Genomic DNA, 19922 nt, shown 5'->3' with positions numbered 1-19922 from the left:
ATGGACTACCAATTTGACTGTTGGACCAGGGTCCTGTGAATCTTTTTGCACAATTCTAATTAGAATATATAGCTGATAATATAAAATATATAGAAAATTGAAAAGAACTGTCAACTACTACTACGCCATCAATATCTACTCGATAGTGATACAACACCCAGCACCCCTGCTGATCAGCTATTACCCGCACCAGCCGTAGGTTCTCGGATGCTGCTGAAACACAGCAGCTTCATCAAAACTACAGTGGCTGTGGCCAGGTGATACAGATCCAATATTGAATTCAAATGAATATAGGGGGTGGATATGCAGCACTAGTCCGTGGCCATTATAGAAATTATTATTATTATTATTACTTATTATTACAGCGCCATGGCGCTTTAAATGTGAGGCGGGGTATACATAATAAAATAGGTACAATAATCTTGAACAATACAAGTCACAACTGGTACAGGAGGAGAGAGGACCCTGCCCGCGAGGGCTCACAATCTACAAGGGATGAGTGGGGATAGAGTAGGTAAGGATAGAGCTGGTCGTGCAGTGGTTTGGTCGATCGGTGGTCACTGCAGGTTGTAGGCTTGTCGGAAGAGGTAGGTCTTCAGGTTCCTTTTGAAGGTTTTGATGGTAGATGAGAGTCTGATATGCTGTGGTAGAGAGTTCCAGAGTAGGGGTGATGCGCAAGAGAAATCTTGTATGCGATTGTGGGAAGAGGAGATAAGAGGGGAGTAGAGAAGGAGATCTTGTGAGATCAGAGGTTGCGTGCAGGAAAGTACCAGGAGACGAGGTCACAGATATATGGAGGAGACAGGTTGTGGATGGCTTTGTATGTCATGGTTAGGCTTTTGTACTGGAGTCTCTGGGCAATGGGGAGCCAGTGAAGGGATTGACAGAGGGGAGAGGCTGGGGAATTGCGGGGGGACAGGTGGATTAGTCGGGCAGCTGAGTTTAGAATAGATTGGAGGGGAGGGGTGCGGGAGTGTTCGAGGGGAGGCCACAGAGCAGGAGGTTACAGTAGTCGAGGCGGGAGATGATGAGGGCATGGACTAGGGTTTTTGCAGATTCTTGGTTTAGGAATGTACGGATCCGTGAAATATTTTTGAGTTGAAGGCGGCAGTAAGTGGAAGGGCTTGGATATGTGGCTTGAAGGAGAGATCAGTGTCAAGGATTACCTTGAGACAGCGAGCTTGTGGGACTGCGGAGAGTGGGCAGCCGTTTACTGTAATGGATAGGTTCGTTGGGGGGGTCGCGTGAGGTGGGGGAAAGACAATGAATTCTGTTTTGTCCATGTTTAGTTTTAGAAATCTAGCGGAGAAGAAGGATGAAATAGCGGATAGACATTGAGGGATTCTGGTTAGTAGGGTGGTGATATCTGGTCCGGAGATGTAGATCTGTGTGTCGTCAGCATAGAAATGATACTGAAAACCGTGAGATTCTATGAGCTGTCCCAGGCCAAAAGTGTAAATGGAGAAGAGCAAGGGCCCTAGGACTGAACCTTGCGGGACTCCGACAGATAGGGGGCGAGGTGAGGAAGTGGTGTGTGAATGGGAGATGCTGAATGTTCGGTCAGTTAGGTTTAATGAGATCCAGGATATGGCCAAGTCTGTGAAGCCAAGGGATGAGAGGGTCTGTAGTAATAGGGAATGGTCCACTGTGTCAAAGGCAGAGGACAGGTCCAGGAGGAGGACAGAGTAGTGTCGCTTGCTCTTGGCGGTTAATAGGTCATTGGTGAGAAATCACAGAACATCTGAGTCCAAGCAGCATTCAAGAACTTCCGGAAGTTGCTGGTGTGGGTAACAGCTGATCGCAGGGGAGCCGGGTGTCACACCCTCACCAATCAGATATAGACCATCAAGAAAAAAGTAGTGGTCAACCCATTTAATTATGGGGGAGCTTTATAGTAAAGTGAACTGCAATGGATTTTTACCTAAGACTAGGGATGAGAGGATCCAAGGAAGTTTGTGTTCATTGGGTTTCACCAAACTTTAGTCCAAAGTTCGGTTCGGGTACCAGAACTCTACCCGATCTTGAACCTGAACCACATAGAAATCAATGTCTGTCCCTCTCTTTCTCTTCCTTGACCTCCTGAACTGTAAAATGGACTTCCAGAAGAAGGCATTGTTCGGGGTACAGCACCGGATACTAGGTGTCCAGTATGAACCCTGATCATTACAGTTTGGGTTCGCTCATCTCTACCCAAGATTTTTAGGTAGAAAAATGATATACTGTAAGTCAGAAAAAATCTCAGATCCTCATTAAATCTTTCCTGGAGGAAAAAACTAAACAAGAGTACTAACCTGTGGCATACAGCACTACCAGCTGAGGGTACCTCATAGACAAAGAAAACTTTGTTTGTTTCTTACATATCATCCAAGTTTCTATCTTATCATTCTCAGTGCGGAAATTATATCACAAAAGTGTGTGGATGTCAGGTATTCTCCACCTGACAAAAGGAATAGGTTATTATTTAGTTTGTTTGTGGTAAGAAGAGCACACCTTAGGAATGGCCTGTTACACCCTGCTGCGTCATGCCAAGCTATGGGCAGAGAGACTGCATACCTAAGAGGCATGCCCATTACTTTCAGACTCCTTTAATGCCACCTCATACCAGGGCCTCACAGTCTGCTGAATACAGACTAAAAAATAAGGTAAAAAAAAATAGAAAAATATCCCTCTATTAAAATATTAGCGCTGTGCCGTTATTGTCTAGTTTACACCTCCACTTCACAGAACTTCTTCGCAGAAGCCCATGTTAATCAGTCCTTGGAAACTTAAAACAAAAATAAATAGAAAGAAATCATTTTACTTTTTTTTAAGGAGGGAGTATTCTTTATACAGGTCTTTATGGATCCACAATATCTGACAGCTTAAGCGATTCAATGAGCAAAGAAAGGAAAGAAACAGCTGAAATTCTAATTTGACACTTTTTCAGACCTTCACAAAGGGGAGAGATAATGGGAACAAAATGCTCTTGAAATTTGAATAAAATCTACATGAAAGTGTTACCTGCTAATTTGTATTTTTTTTGCTCCAAATTATCTTCAATTATTTAATTAGCATAAATAGAAGAATAAGAAATCTCCAGAGAACAATAATTCCTCATGCACAAATGAGAAATAAAAAATACACTAATTCTAAGATAGAAAATTAAAAAAATATTAATTATGTAGTAAATATATGTACAGTATACTTAATATAGATATAAAAATGGGTTATATTTTTGCTGATCTAAAAATTAAAAGGAAGCATTTAAAGCACCACTACTGTGTTTTTATTAATTTCAGAACAGGTGTGGTAATACTAATCCCTGCCCCTAGTCTTAGGGCCCCTTTCCACGTGCGAGGAAAACGGACGAGTGCAATCCGATAAAAAATCGGATTGCACTCGGACCAATGTTATTCAATAAATGACATTCCATTTTCGATTTTTTTCTCAGCTGAAATCGGACTGAGAAAAAAATCGCAGCATGCTGCGATTTGCTGCGGGTCTCGGACGAGACCCGCCGATGCAAGTCAATGGGTGCGAGAAAAAAAATGCATGGAATACGGACCATTCGTATTCCATCTGTTTTTTACGGATACCTTACCATTCTGTGGCATAGAGCACTGTAAAGAGTCCTGTAAATGACTGTATAAAAATAGTTGCAGAGAAAAAAAACGGATTGCATACGGATGTAAAACGGATGGTGCGATTAAAAAATCGCATTGAACTCGCATCACAAACGCATGACAATCGCATACGTTACATCCGTTTTTTCGGTCCAGAATACGGACCGTTTTTTTTTCTCACAAGTGGAAAGGGGCCCTTATACTTACCAGCCACTGTCTTCTGCTCTTCCCGGCGCTGCTCCCATCCCATGCCACCTTCTTGTGACCGCAGGTTCTGACTGACCAGAAGGTAACGGTCAGAAGTTCTCAGTGTAAGGCTGGGATCACACATACGCAAGATACAGCCGAGTCTCGCAGGTAAAAACCCAGCACTCCGGAGCGGAGCGTGCAGCTCCATGTATTGCTGTGCGGCTGCACGCTCCGCTCCGGAGTGCCGGCGCCAGAGCTGGGTTTTCACCTACGAGACTCAGCCGTATCTCACGTATGTGTTATCCCGGCCTAAGTCTATGAGATCCTCGTTCTGGCCTCATCCTGCCTCTCATAGACTTACATTGAGTTGTGACTTTCGGATCACCCAGCAAACACTGGGGCGATCCGGCAGGTCACAAACTGCTGGTGGAGACCAACTGGAGCGGCGCTGATAAAACATGACTATAGAGGCTGATAAGTATGAGGCTAAGGGCAAGGAATTTACATTAGTGACACCACTCCAGCTCCATAATAATAACAAAAAAATCTCTAGAGTGGACTTTAACCCCTTCATGACCCAGCCTATTTTGACCTTAAAGACCTTGCCGTTTTTTGCAATTCTGACCAGTGTCCCTTTATGAGGTAATAACTCAGGAACGCTTCAACGGATCCTAGCGGTTCTGAGACTGTTTTTTCGTGACATGTTGGGCTTCATGTTAGTGGTAAATTTAGGTCAATAAATTCTGCGTTTATTTGTGATAAAAACGGAAATTTGGCGAAAATTTTGAAAATTTTGCAATTTTCACATTTTGAATTTTTATTCTGTTAAACCAGAGAGATATGTGACACAAAATAGTTAATAAATAACATTTCCCACATGCTTACTTTACATCAGCACAATTTTGGAAACAAAATTTTTTTTTGTTAGGAAGTTATAAGGGTTAAAATTTGACCAGCGATTTGTCATTTTTACAACGAAATTTACAAAACCATTTTTTTTAGGGACCACCTCACATTTGAAGTCAGTTTGAGGGGTCTATATGGCTGAAAATACCCAAAAGTGACACCATTCTAAAAACTGCACCCCTCAAGGTACTCAAAACCACATTCAAGAAGTTTATTAACCCTTCAGGTGCTTCACAGCAGCAGAAGCAACATGGAAGGAAAAAATGAACATTTAACTTTTTAGTCACAAAAATTATCTTTTAGCAACAATTTTTTTATTTTCCCAATGGTAAAAAGAGAAACTGAACCACGAAAGTTGTTGTCCAATTTGTCCTGAGTACGCTGATACCTCATATGTGGGGGTAAACCACTGTTTGGGCGCACGGCAGGCTTGGAAGGGAAGGAGCGCCATTTGACTTTTTGAATCAAAAATTGGCTCCACTCTTTAGCGGACACCATGTCACGTTTGGAGAGCCCCCGTGTGCCTAAAAATTGGAGCTCCCCCACAAGTGACCCCATTTTGGAAACTAGACGCCCCAAGGAACTTATCTAGATGCATAGTGAGCACTTTGAACCCCCAGGTGCTTCACAAATTGATCCGTAAAAATGAAAAAGTACTTTTTTTTCACAAAAAAATTTTTTTAGCCTCAATTTTTTCATTTTCACATGGGCAACAGGATAAAATGGATCCTAAAATGTGTTGGGCAATTTCTCCTGAGTACACCAATACCTCACATGTGGGGGTAAACCACTGTTTGGGCACATGGTAAGGCTCGGAAGGGAAGGAGCGCCATTTGACTTTTTGAATGAAAAATTATTTCCATCGTTAGCGGACACCATGTCGCGTTTGGATAGCTCCTGTGTGCCTAAACATTGGCGCTCCCCCACAAGTGACCCCATTTTGGAAACTAGACCCCCCAAGGAACTTATTTAGATGCCTAGTGAGCACTTTAAACCCTCAGGTGCTTCACAAATTGATCTGTAAAAATGAAAAAGTACTTTTTTTTCACACAAAACATCTTTTCGCCTCAATTTTTTAATTTTCACATCGGCAGTAGGATAAAATGGATCATAAAATTTGTTGGGAAATTTCTCCCGAGTACGTCGATACCTCATATGTGGGGGTAAACCACTGTTTGGGCACTCGGCAGGGCTCGGAAGGAAAGGCGCGCCATTTGACTTTTTGAATGGAAAATTAGCTCCAATTGTTAGCGGACACCATGTCGCGTTTGGAGAGCCCCTGTGTGCCTAAACATTGGAGCTCCCCCACAAGTGACCCCATTTTGGAAACTAGACCCCCCAAGGAACTTATCTAGATGCATATTGAGCACTTTAAACCCCCAGGTGCTTCACAGAAGTTTATAACGCAGAGCCATGAAAATAAAAAATAATTTTTCTTTCCTCAAAAATGATTTTTTAGCCTGGAATTTCCTATTTTGCCAAGGATAATAGGAGAAATTGGACCCCAAATATTGTTGTCCAGTTTGTCCTGAGTACGCTGATACCCCATATGTGGGGGTAAACCACTGTTTGGGCGCACGGCAGGGCTCAGAAGGGATGGCACGCCATTTGGCTTTTTAAATGGAAAATTAGCTCCAATCATTAGCGGACACCATGTCACGTTTGGAGAGCCCCTGTGTGCCTAAACATTGGAGATCCCCCAGAAATGACACCATTTTGGAAACTAGACCCCCAAAGGAACTAATCTAGATGTGTGGTGAGGACTTTGAACCCCCAAGTGCTTCACAGAAGTTTATAACGCAGAGCCATGAAAATAAAAAAAAAAAATTATTTTCTCAAAAATGATCTTTTAGCCTGCAATTTTTTATTTTCCCAAGGGTAACAGGAGAAATTTGACCCCAAAATTTGTTGTCCAGTTTCTCCTGAGTACGCTGATACCCCATATGTGGGGGTAAATCACTGTTTGGGCACATGCCGGGGCTCGGAAGTGAAGTAGTGACGTTTTGAAATGCAGACTTTGATGGAATGCTCTGTGGGCGTCACATTGCGTTTGCAGAGCCCCTGATGTGGCTTAACAGTAGAAAACCCCACAAGTGACCCCATTTTGGAAACTAGACCCCCAAAGGAACTTATCTAGATGTGTGGTGAGCACTTTGAACCCCCAAGTGCTTCATAGAAGTTTATAATGCAGAGCCGTGAAAATAATAAATACGTTTTCTTTCCTCAAAAAAAATTATTTAGCCCAGAATTTTTTATTTTCCCAAGGGTTACAGAAGAAATTGGACCCCAAAAGTTGTTGTCCAGTTTCTCCTGAGTACGCTGATACCCCATATGTGGGGGTAAACCACTGTTTGGGCACATGCCGAGGCTCGGAAGTGAAGTAGTGACGTTTTGAAATGCAGACTTTGATGGAATGCTCTGTGGGCGTCACGTTGCATTTGCAGAGCCCCTGATGTGGCTTATCAGTAGAAACCCCCCACAAGTGACCCCATTTTGGAAACTAGACCCCGAAAGGAACTTATCTAGATGTGTGGTGAGCACTTTGAACCCCCAAGCGCTTCATAGAAGTTTATAATGCAGAGCCGTGAAAATAATAAATACGTTTTCTTTCCTCAAAAATAATTATTTAGCCCAGAATTTTTTAATTTTCCCAAGGGTAACAGGAGAAATTTGACCCCAATATTTGTTGTCCAGTTTCTCCTGAGTACGGTGATACCCCATATGTGGGGGTAAACTACTGTTTGGGCACATGCCGGGGCTTGGAATTGAAGTAGTGACGTTTTGAAATGCAGACTTTGATGGAATGCTCTGCGGGCGTCACGTTGCATTTGCAGAGCCCCTGATGTGCCTAAACAGTAGAAACCCCCCACAAGTGACCCCATTTTGGAAACTAGACCCCGAAAGGAACTTATCTAGATGTGTGGTGAGCACTTTGAACCCCCAAGTGCTTCATAGAACTTTATAATGCAGAGCCGTGAAAATAATAAAAACGTTTTCTTTCCTCAAAAATAATTATTTAGCCCAGAATTTTTTATTTTCCCAAGGGTTACAGGAGAAATTGGACCCCAAAAGTTGTTGTCCAGTTTCTCCTGAGTACGCTGATACCCCATGAGTGGGGGTAAACCACTGTTTGGGCACACGTCGGGGCTCAGAAGGGAAGTAGTGACTTTTGAAATGCAGACTTTGATGGAATGGTCTGCGGGTATCACGTTGCGTTTGCAGAGCCCCTGGTGTGCCTAAACAGTAGAAACCCCTACAAGTGACCCCATTTTAGAAACTAGACCCCCCAAGGAACTTATCTAGATATGTGGTGAGCACTTTGAACCCCCAAGTGCTTCACAGACGTTTACAACGCAGAGCCGTGAAAATAAAAAATCATTTTTCTTTCCTCAAAAATTATGTTTTAGCAAGCATTTTTTTAGATTCACAAGGGTAACAGGAGAAATTGGACCCCAGTAATTGTTGCGCAGTTTATCCTGAGTACACTGATACCCCATATGTGGGGGTAAACCACTGTTTGGGCACACGTCGGGGCTCGGAAGTGAGGGAGCACCATTTGACTTTTTGAATACGAGATTGGCTGGAATCAATGGTGGCGCCATGTTGCGTTTGGAGACCCCTGATGTGCCTAAACAGTGGTAACCCCTCAATTCTAACTCCAACACTAACCCCAACACACCCCTAACCCTAATCCCAACTGTAGCCATAACCCTAATCACAACCCTAACCGCAACACACCCCTAACCACAACCCTAATTCCAACCCTAACCCTAAGGCTATGTGCCCATGTTGCGGATTCGTGTGAGATATTTCCGCACCATTTTTGAAAAATCCGCGGGTAAAAGGCACTGCGTTTTACCTGCGGATTTTCCGCGGATTTCCAGTGTTTTTTGTGCGGATTTCACCTGCGGATTCCTATTGAGGAACAGGTGTAAAACGCTGCGGAATCTGCACAAAGAATTGACATGCTGCGGAAAATACAACGCAGCGTTTCCGCACGGTATTTTCCGCACCATGGGCACAGCGGATTTGGTTTTTCATATGTTTACATGGTACTGTAAACCTGATGGAACACTGCTGCGAATCCGCAGCGGTCAATCCGCAGCCAAATCCGCACAGTGTGCACATGGCCTAATTCTAAAGGTATGTGCACACGCTGCGGAAAACGCTGCGGATCCGCAGCAGTTTCCCATGAGTTTACAGTTCAATGTAAACCTACGGGAAACAAAAATCGTTGTACACATGCTGCGGAAAAACTGCACGGAAACGCAGCGGTTTACATTCCGCAGCATGTCACTTCTTTGTGCGGATTCCGCAGTGGTTTTACAACTGCTCCAATAGAAAATCGCAGTTGTAAAACCGCAGTGAAATGCGCAGAAAAAAACGCGGTAAATCCGCCATAAATCCGCAGCGGTTTAGCACTGCGGATTTATCAAATCCGCAGCGGAAAAATCCGCAGAGGACCAGAATACGTGTGCACATACCGAAACCCTAACCCTAACCCTACCCCTAGCCCTAACCCTACCCCTAACCCTACCCCTAACCCTACCCCTACCCCTAACCCTAACCCTACCCCTAACCCTAACCCTACCCCTAACCCTACCCCTAACCCTACCCCTAACCCTAACCCTATTCTAACATTAGTGGAAAAAAAAAATTTCTTTATTTTTTTATTGTCCCTACCTATGGGGGTGACAAAGGGGGGGGTCATTTATTATTTTTTTTATTTTGATCACTGAGATATAATCTATCTCAGTGATCAAAATGCACTTTGGAACGAATCTGCCGGCCGGCAGATTCGGCGGGCGCACTGCGCATGCGCCCGCCATTCTGGAAGATGGCGGCGCCCAGGGAGAAGACGGACGGGACCCCGGCTGGATCGGTAAGTATGATGGGGTGGGGGGGGGGACCACGGGAGGGGGGATCGGAGCACGGGAGGGGAATCGGAGCGCGGGAGGGGTGGAACGGAGCACGGGGGGCGTGGAACGGAGCACGGGGGGGCTGGAATGGAGCACGGGGGGGTGGAACGGAGCACCGGGGGGGTGGATCGGAGTGCAGGGGGGGTGATTGGAGCACGGGGGGGTGATTGGAGCATGGGGGAGCGGACAAGAGCACGGGGGGGAGCGGAGCACTGGATGGAGGGGAGCCGGAGCAGTGTACCGGCCAGATCGGGGGGCTGGGGGTCGATCGGTGGGGTGGGGTGGGGGCACATTAGTATTTCCAGCCATGGCCGATGATATTGCAGCATCGGCCATGGCTGGATTGTAATATTTCACCCGTTATAATAGGTGAAATATTACAAATCGCTCTGATTGGCAGTTTCACTTTCAACAGCCAATCAGAGCGATCGTAGCCACGAGGGGGTGAAGCCACCCCCCCTGGGCTAAACTACCACTCCCCCTGTCCCTGCAGATCGGGTAAAATGGGAGTTAACCCTTTCACCCGATCTGCAGGGACGCGATCTTTCCATGACGCCACATAGGCGTCATGGGTCGGATTGGCACCGACTTTCATGACGCCTACGTGGCGTCATGGGTCGGGAAGGGGTTAAAGGGACACTGTCACCTGAATTTGGAGGGAACAATCTTCAGCCATGGAGGCGGGGTTTTGGGGTTTTTGATACACCCTTTCCTTACCCGCTGGCTGCCTGCTGGCTGCAATATTGGATTGAAGTTCATTCTCTGTCCTCCGTAGTACATGCCTGCACAAGGCAATCTTGCACAGCACAGGTGTGTACTATGGAGGACAGACAATGAACTTCAATCCAATATTGCAGCCAGCATGCAGCCAGCGGGTAAGGAAAGGGTGTATCAAAAACCCCAAAACCCCGCCTCCATGGCTGAAGATTGTTCCCTCCAAATTCAGGTGACAGTGTCCCTTTAAGAATAGAAACACACTAAAGTGCATGCAACAGACCTCATTGTCTAACATAGGGTCCGTTGACTTTCCATTATGATACGTCATAAAAAAAGGCAGCACGCTATGGGTTTTCACTTGTGAAAATGGCGGATTTCGTGATGGGCCTCTTCTCGGAGACTTCAACGAAGAAGTGTACGAAACGTAGGATGTACAGTGTCCTCCAGTTTTTGTGAGACTACCTCCCAGACATGCTGGGAATTGTAGTCTCAGAACAGCTGGAAGGCCACAGGCAGTGAGTGAGAATAAATATAAAAAACGTGGCACATCAGAAAATAACCTTAGTGGGTTTCTTTGAGGGGCTGCCACTAAGTTAAAAAATAGAGTTTAATTAAGGCCATGTTCTCACATAGCGTAAGCGCTGAATTTTTCTGCCACATTTGTTGTGCAGAAAAACGACTGCATTTAAAATAATAAAACAAAGTGGATGTAATTTCATGAAAACTCATCTCCACTGTGTGGTTAAAGATGCTGTGGAACTGTACATTTTTGGTGCATTTTTTACCTATAGGCTTCTATGGGGAGCATGAAAAAATACATAAAAATAAAGGTAAAAAAATATAATTCCATTTTGAAGTACAAAATCTGAGTGCATTGAAAGGGAACTATTTGCCCAATCTAAGGACAGTATGAATAGCACCCTGACTGCATGACTGCAGACAGGTATATTATTTAAAAAAACAAAGTGTGGTGCCGCGTCGGCCCACTCTACTCAGAACCGCTGCAGGTGATTGACAGGTCTCTCTCTTGTGTGCACATAGGGAAAGAGCTGTCAATCACCTAGAACAGCACTGGGAGACGCCGGCCCATGGTGATGCCAGATAAGTCTCATCTCCGGCTATGATCCACCATTTTCAAAGTATATGTTCTCTGAAAAAGCGGAGCAGATCACTGGAGAGATCGTGCAGCCAGGGTGCGATTCATGCTGCCCTTGGTTTGCACAGCATGAATCATCTGATATGTTCCCTTTAAAAAAAATGTGTGAAATCTTACAAACTGTATCAGAACATGGAAAAAATATATTAAAAAACACAATGCAAAATGCAATAATCAGCACAGATTGTCATTGCGTACTTTGGTGCAGATACTTGCAAAGAAAAAAATGCAGCGCTTCCGCATTTTCTCTGCAAAATTACACAAAGCACTAAAACTAATTTGCCAGGTTAGAGATTTGTCATATTCAGGAAAATCAAGAGGTCTGATCAATGCTTATGGGACACACAATATTACTATTATTTATTCCATGGCTCTTGACACAGGAGGAGAGAGGACCCTGCCCGCTAGGGCTCACGGTCTACAAGGGATGGGTGAAGATAGAGTTGGTCGTGCAGCGGTATGGTGCACATTATGGAGCACCATGTCTTGGTGCACCGCGGTTTGGTGGAGGTCACAGAGCCTCATCAATGTTCTCTTCTAACATTTGCAAATATCATGTGTAAGAAAAAGAGAACATTAATCCAATATAAGAAAGAACAAAACCACACGTTAAATGGACACAGTCCATGACAGACCTGGGCTTTCCAGTGTTCCCCAACTTCAGTCCTCAAGAGCCACCAAAAGGTCATGTTTTCTGAATTTCCTTAGTATGGAGATATGGAGATATCACCTTGGAGATAATTACAGTACTTGCACAGGCAATAACTCCATCATCTGGGAAACACTAAGGAAATCCAGATAACATGATCTGTTGTTGGCTCTTGAGGACTGGAGTTGGGGAACACTGATCTAGACCAATCTGATGGGGAACCGATATAATATGATGAATTATCTTGAAATCTGACTTGGATTAGATAAACTTTTTATGTATCCTGTTCATCATGTCCCCCATTGTACAGTATATCGAAGTCACCATATAAACCAAAAAATAGGTTTGTTTCCATATTTCACCCATGAACTATAACTTTCCTTCATCCCGATTCATTCATATCACTGTTATTTATTGGTCTTTAGAAACCAAGTAGAATAAGCACAACATAAAATGTAGAATTTGACTTGATGATCTTGACATCTGTTCATACTTTAATCGTCCTATTCTCGTACTATTAAAAAAAAAACAGAAAGCACTATACTATAATAAAACAGAGTATTTTTTATTCTAGACCTCTACTTGGGGAAAGCTTGTAACAACAACGACAGGGAATGTAATAAATAAAGCATTTGCAATGTGCCCTCTGTACTCTGCTTTCAAGTTATGGGACCTGGCTTGTTGGCACTACAATTAAACGCAGGTACGTTCGCCAAGTAGAACAGAATTATTTCCCAATACCGACCGCGGCTGAAACTAACTCTCCCAGCGTTCTTCTTGTTTTTTTTTTTTTATCCAGCCTGTTTAGTAATAAACTGTAACCAGCTCTACTAATTAAAGCAATCTTTATCTTAATGCCAGGATGCAGGGATGAAGTTCAAGAAGAGGTGTGTTTATCAGGCTAAAAAATAAAATAATAGTAATCATCAAAGACACGTAAAAAGGCAAGTGCTGATGTGTTTAGGAGTGGAAAATTCCCATTAAACGTAGATGTAATAAAGCTTCCTGGTGATATAATGTATGTCAGTAATCCGTCATATATAACCACACACAACAACTAAAAACTGGATTCCATCCCCGTGAAGATATATTCTGCCTTCGAGTAAAATACAAAAAAAAGTGTGAAGTGATGAAATCCACTTACAAATGATCTCTGGAACCTCATTGCTGCCCCCACCGAAGAAGGTCCGGGCTCTGAGACCACAAAGTAGGTTACGCCAATGAACATGCAGCTATGAAGAGTGGGATTTTCCAAGTTATTGGGTCAAGGTGGTTCAAAGACTCAGGACCCACTTAGTTTAGAACAACAATGTTAAGAGCCAGTGGAGGGACCCTCAGCGATAATAACTAGTGACACACCCTTCCAAATATATGGTGTAGTTTGTGGGCATAATAAGCCTGGCAATGCCAATGCAATGGAAAGATCTTATGCATATAAAACAGGAAAAGCAACATTACATGCTAATAAGGCATAGACGACTCCAGTATTGCGCCACTCGGATCCCACAATGCCACTTTTGGTAACTTTCTTTTTAGACTATATGATAATAATGTCCCATTACCACTGTCTCCGTTGACTTGTACAGAGCGGTCCTATTACAGGTCAGGAAAAGTTTTTTAAAAAGTTTCAACTTTTGTGGCAGAAGTGATGGATCCCCACAGCACCAACCACTACATTCCTGTAGGACACAATGGAGCTCAGCAGAACAGCAGAAGTTACTGTCCACCTCTACTATCATTAATGATGCCAGAAGCAGGAGACTCTGGACCCCTCTGGAATAATCTGCTCCTTCATTCCCCAAATACCCATAGGACAGCACAACCCCCAGCACTTACCCTGGATTAATTGGCGGAGTCAGTCAGTGGCACTGCCATGCCAGGACCCTGGGACAATGCTGATCCTGACTCCTTGTAGCAGGACAAGGATTAATTCCAACAGCCAGCAAGCCACAAACCCCAATCTCAACATGGCATCATGATTCAGTGTCCCAAAAAGTATCCAGTAATGAGGAGAAGCCACAGAATAATCCCAGAGCACTGAGGGTGGGAGAGAGGGGGCGCCCAAAAACTGCCCCACTGCTGCTAGTGATCACCTGTGCCAGTGCCAGGACAGGGCAGGGAGGGCACCGAGGGCTGCAGGACAGCGCTGCTTGTGTAACTGGTAGCTGTGCCCAGCCTGCTCCTCCTCCCGGGGAAGAGGGAGTGAATGGAGGAGTGAGAGGCTGGAGCCCAGCACCGAGCAGCGACTACTGCAGAAACTAGGTCACATCATTAGCAACCGGAGAGGGAGAGCTGAGCCGGGCCTGCCGCTGCCACAGAGCTCCTTCCTGCAGCAGCCCCTCACGGCAGCCTGCTGCCCAGCTCTGCCAACCTGTCCTGGCACCAGCGCGACCACCACAGCTGCCCTGGACAGAAACACAGAGATAGATAAGGGATAGATAGAAAATAGAGATTATAGAAAGATAGATATCAATTAATAAGAGATAGATATATAGATAGATAAATATGTGGATGGTGAAAAATGGAACAGCACAATAGAAAAAAATGCAAAAACAAAAAATATCCAGCTTTTGCATAAGTGTATATATATATATATATATATATATATATATATATATATATATATATATTTATATATATATTATGATTTAAAAAGAGAAAACACAGTAGTTTGACAATAAACGGCTTCACCCAACCACTAACCATGAGTGGAGAAAAAGTTTCGGTGTTATCATTCATATTCTCTGAATAAAAGGGCCAAGAAAGCAAACGATTCTGCCGGGGTATGTAAACTTTTGAGCACAATTGTAAGATTATTTTTTGGTTGATATTATATATTTATTATTATATATTTATGTATTTATTAGATTATCTATAAATTATCTTTGTAATGTTTCTTATTTATCCAGCTATTTATTTTTGTTTGTTTTGTTTTAAGCCAGAAATGTCAGTAAATAAAAACAAACCTTCAATCTTCTGACCAATTTTTTTTAAACTTTTTTTTCAGTTTTATCTATTTTTGGAAAAGCTGAGTGTGAAAACATATGACTGCCCTTAGGCTAGGCTCCTACATATAGGCCAAGTTCACACAACTGTATTCTCCATAAAAAAAAAAACTAAAACAAAAACAAAAAACAGCAGACGGCGCTCAGGCCAATGTTATGCAGCGGGACAGTGCAGATGAGAGTTTTTTTATTTTTCACAGGCCAAATCAGCACAGGAAAAAAATGCAGCAAGCACTAGTTTTTTCTGTATGTCAGAGAAGACTCATCCCATTCAAATCTAAGGGCGACTTTAAATAAAATTGTATGGCACGTGGAGCTAGCCTATAACATCTCATTTTTACAGATATATTTCAACTAGCTATTGAACCCGTTCTACGCCTGGGTGGCGAGCATTTATATTGGTATATGGTCTCCATCCTGGTATGTGCTGCTCCATCCTGCGTCCCCATCCCGTCATGTGCTGCTCCATCCTGCGTCCCCATCCCGTCATGAGCTGCTCCATCCTGCGCCCCCATCCTCTCATGTGCTGCTCCATCCTGCGCCTCCATTCTGTCATGTGCTGCTCCCATCCTGCACCCCCATTCTGACATGTGCTGCTTCCATCCTGCGCCCCCATTCTGACATGTGCTGCTCCCATCCTGCGCCTCCGTTCTGTCATTTGCTGCTCCCATCCTGCGCCTCCATTCTGTCATTTGCTGCTCCCATCCTGCGCCTCCATTCTGTCATTTGCTGCTCCCATCCTGTGCCCCCGTTCTGTCATGTGCTGCTCCATCCTGCGCCCCCATTCTGTCATGTGCTGCTCCCATCCTGCACCCCCATTCTGACATGTGCTGCTTCCATCCTGCGCCCCCATTCTGACATGTGCTGCTCCCATCCTGCGCCTCCGTTCTGTCATTTGCTGCTCCCATCCTGCGCCTCCATTCTGTCATTTGCTGCTCCCATCCTGCGCCTCCATTCTGTCATTTGCTGCTCCCATCCTGTGCCCCCGTTCTGTCATGTGCTGCTCCATCCTGCGTCCCCATCCCGTCATGAGCTGCTCCATCCTGCGCCCCCATCCTCTCATGTGCTGCTCCATCCTGCGCCCCCATTCTGTCATGTGCTGCTCCCATCCTGCACCCCCATTCTGACATGTGCTGCTTCCATCCTGCGCCTCCATTCTGACATGTGCTGCTCCCATCCTGCGCCTCCGTTCTGTCATTTGCTGCTCCCATCCTGCGCCTCCATTCTGTCATTTGCTGCTCCCATCCTGTGCCCCCGTTCTGTCATGTGCTGCTTCCATCCTGCACCCCCGTTCTGTCATGTGCTGCTGCCATCCTGCGCCCCCGTTCTGTCATGTACTGCTCCCATCCTGCGCCCCCGTTCTGTCATGTGCTGCTTCTGTGACGCCCAGGAGACCGGGATACCCAGCACCGGACCAATGGAGTCTGTCTCTTGAGGGGGATGTCACGGGTGGCTTGACCCGGTGCTGTGGCCTCAGGCAATGCACAGTGTAAGGGGTATCATGAGGGGACAGGCACTTACTTGATCAGCAGCAGGTTCTCCCAGCGGTGACGATCCTGATCCTGGATAGATGGCTATTGTCCAAATGAAAGACTGAGGCACTGAAACGTTTAACCAGTTTACTTTAACATAAAAGGATTTACAACCAGTCCTGTCACCGGAGTCTGTATGGGAACTCTGAGTTACTTTGACCCTGCCGGGGTCTTCGCCTCTTATTGTGCACAATTTCTGTGTGGCCCTGCTGCTGTATGTGAACTGGCTGCCGGCCCAATCTGTCCCCTCCGGGTCCTGGTTCGACGGGCAACCCGAGTCCTTTTATCGGTTTACCCCCTCTGGGAGTACCGCTGAACTCTGTGTCTGTTGCTGCATCCGACCCTAGTGAAGCTGATATCACCTCACGTTTTTCCGTTTGCTGTATTATATATAATGAATACAGCCACGGATCCGGTATCCGTCTTTGCGCCTGTTCTGGGTAGTGATTAATGCTACCCGGTTCTCACAATGTCCTTTTTCTCTATCCCTCTTCTCCTCAGGCCGGTGATTTAGGCCTGGTAACAGTCACAGGGCTGTTAGAGATTCAACTGTATGACCTCTCACTATCAGCTCCTTGGCCCAACTGCCATTTCTTCTCTCAGACCAGAATGGATTAAGGGGAGTCTCTGGAGCTCCCCCTTCTGGCCGGAGGTGGTAGTGCAGTTTTGCTATCTTAATATTTGTGTTTAGTGTCAGTAACTATTTTTGTGGCAAATACCCCTAGGGGTGCCACATTCCCCCTTAGTTAAGAACAGTACTCCGGGACTGTGGGACGATAACATTTTGAAATAACAATTAATATGTACAGAGTCTTAAAAATGAAAAGTTACAAAAAACCACTCAAGGAAACAAAAATAGAGTTCTGTAAAAAGTCACTTCAAATAGCGTCCATTAATACAGTTCTACCCTTGAAGGTACTCAATAGAAAGTCTAAAGAAAGTTCAAAAAGAGCAAAAAGCAAAGTTCAAAAAGCAGTCTTTCCGGAGCTTTGATTTAGTGCCTCCGGGCTGATAAAAAGTTCAAGAATATGCAATAAGTTCATACAGACAAGTCTCTGTAGGCACTGGGCTTAAATGTTGCAGACTGATAGCAATGACTATACTACATTTTCTGTTTAACTACCGTATATACTCGAGTATAAGCCGACCCGAGTATAAGCCGACCCCCCTAATTTTGCCACAAAAAACTGGGAAAACTTATTGACTCGAGTATAAGCCTAGGGTGGAAATGCAGCATTTACCGGTGAATTTCAAAAATAAAAATAGATCATTATTTCCCCATAGCTGTGCCATATAGTGCTCTGCACCGTTCATATTTCCCCATAGGTGTGAACCATATAGTGCTCTGCACCGTTCATTGTGCCCCCTAGCTGTGCCATATACGGTGCTCTGCACCGTTCATTGTGCCCCATAGATGTGCCATATACGGTGCTCTGCACCGTTCACTGTGCCCCATAGCTGTGCCATATACGGTGCTCTGCACCGTTCACTGTGCCCCATAGCTGTGCTGTGCCATATACGGTGCTCTGCACCGTTCACTGTGCCCCATAGCTGTGCCATATACGGTGCTCTGCACCGTTCACTGTGCCCCATAGCTGTGCTGTGCCATATACGGTGCTCTGCACCGTTCATTGTGCCCCCTAGCTGTGCCATATACGGTGCTCTGCACCGTTCACTGTGCCCCATAGCTGTGCTGTGCCATATACGGTGCTCTGCACCGTTCACTGTGCCCCATACATAGCTGTGCTGTGCCATATACGGTGCTCTGCACCGTTCACTGTGCCCCATACATAGCTGTGCTGTGCCATATACGGTGCTCTGCACCGTTCACTGTGCCCCATAGCTGTGCTGTGCCATATACGGTGCTCTGCACCGTTCACTGTGCCCCATACATAGCTGTGCTGTGCCATATACGGTGCTCTGCACCGTTCACTGTGCCCCATACATAGCTGTGCTGTGCCATATACGGTGCTCTGCACCGTTCACTGTGCCCCATAGCTGTGCTGTGCCATATACGGTGCTCTGCACCGTTCACTGTGCCCCATAGCTGTGCTGTGCCATATACGGTGCTCTGCACCGTTCACTGTGCCCCATAGCTGTGCTGTGCCATATACGGTGCTCTGCACCGTTCACTGTGCCCCATAGCTGTGCTGTGCCATATACGGTGCTCTGCACCGTTCACTGTGCCCCATAGATGTTCCACATAAATTTGTGCCGCCGCTGCCGCAATAAAGAAAAAAAAACACATACTCACCTCCCTTGATTGCAGCTCCCGGCGTCTCGTTCCGGCGCCTCCATCTTCCCGGCGTCTCTGCTCTGACTGATCAGGCAGAGGGCGCCGCGCACACTATATGCGTCATCGCGCCCTCTGCCTGAACAGTCAGAGAGCGCAGACGCCGGGAAGATGGAGGCGCCGGCCGGGAAGATGGATCGGCGCCCGGCGGCTGGAACGAGGACAGGTGAATATGCTATACTTACCTAGTCCTGGCGATCCTCGCGCTGTCCCCTCCTGTCTTCGGTGCCGCAGCTTCTTTCTCTATCAGCGGTCACCGGCACCGCTGATTAGAGAAATGAATAAGCGGCTCCGCCCCTATGGGAGGTGGAGCCGCTTATTCATTTCTGTAATGAGCGGTCCCACGTGACCGCTGAAGAGAGGAAGAAACTGCAGCGCCGAAGCCCGTGGGACGGCAGGGACAGCGCGAGGATCGCTGGGACTAGGTAAGTATACCCCAGCGCCCTCAGCCCCTCACCTGCCGACCCCACCGCTACCGTGACTCGAGTATAAGCCGAGGGGGGCACTTTCAGCCCAAAAATTTGGGCTGAAAATCTCGGCTTATACTCGAGTATATACGGTATATACGGCATAACATATATACAATTCACATTATGAGCTTTATAGTTGGTAATCTGCATACCTGGCCGGTAATTGACCCTGGGTACTACGCTGTGATCTACGCTGTGATCGGAGATAAATCTCCGGGTCCGGATGGCATACACCCACGAGTACTAAGAGAACTAAGTAATGTAATAGATAAACCATTATTTCTTATTTTTAGTGACTCTATAGCGACAGGGTCTGTTCCGCAGGACTGGCGCATAGCAAATGTGGTGCCAATATTCAAAAAGGGCTCTAAAAGTGAACCTGGAAATTATAGGCCAGTAAGTCTAACCTCTATTGTTGGTAAAATATTTGAAGGGTTTCTGAGGGATGTTATTCTGGATTATCTCAATGAGAATAACTGTTTAA

The 19922-nt window shown here is 45.5% G+C and overlaps 1 protein-coding gene across 1 annotated transcript in view; it reads right to left on the bottom strand.

The window, feature by feature from the left end:
• The window catches only part of PASD1 (PAS domain containing repressor 1), a 164607-nt gene extending 150284 nt beyond the window's left edge, over positions 1 to 14323 (bottom strand). Inside the window, exon 1 of the mRNA XM_069747068.1 lies at positions 13975 to 14323. The gene's annotated coding sequence lies outside the window, so the exon portion shown is untranslated. The remainder of the gene's footprint in view (positions 1 to 13974) is intronic.
• Positions 14324 to 19922: the final 5599 nt, after the last annotated feature.

The sequence above is a fragment of the Ranitomeya imitator genome, chromosome 2, assembly GCF_032444005.1.
Source record: "Ranitomeya imitator isolate aRanImi1 chromosome 2, aRanImi1.pri, whole genome shotgun sequence".
Classification (NCBI taxonomy): Eukaryota; Metazoa; Chordata; class Amphibia; order Anura; family Dendrobatidae; genus Ranitomeya; species Ranitomeya imitator.
The sequence above is the reverse complement of the archived record's forward strand: the minus strand, read 5'-3'. Positions and strand labels throughout refer to the sequence as shown.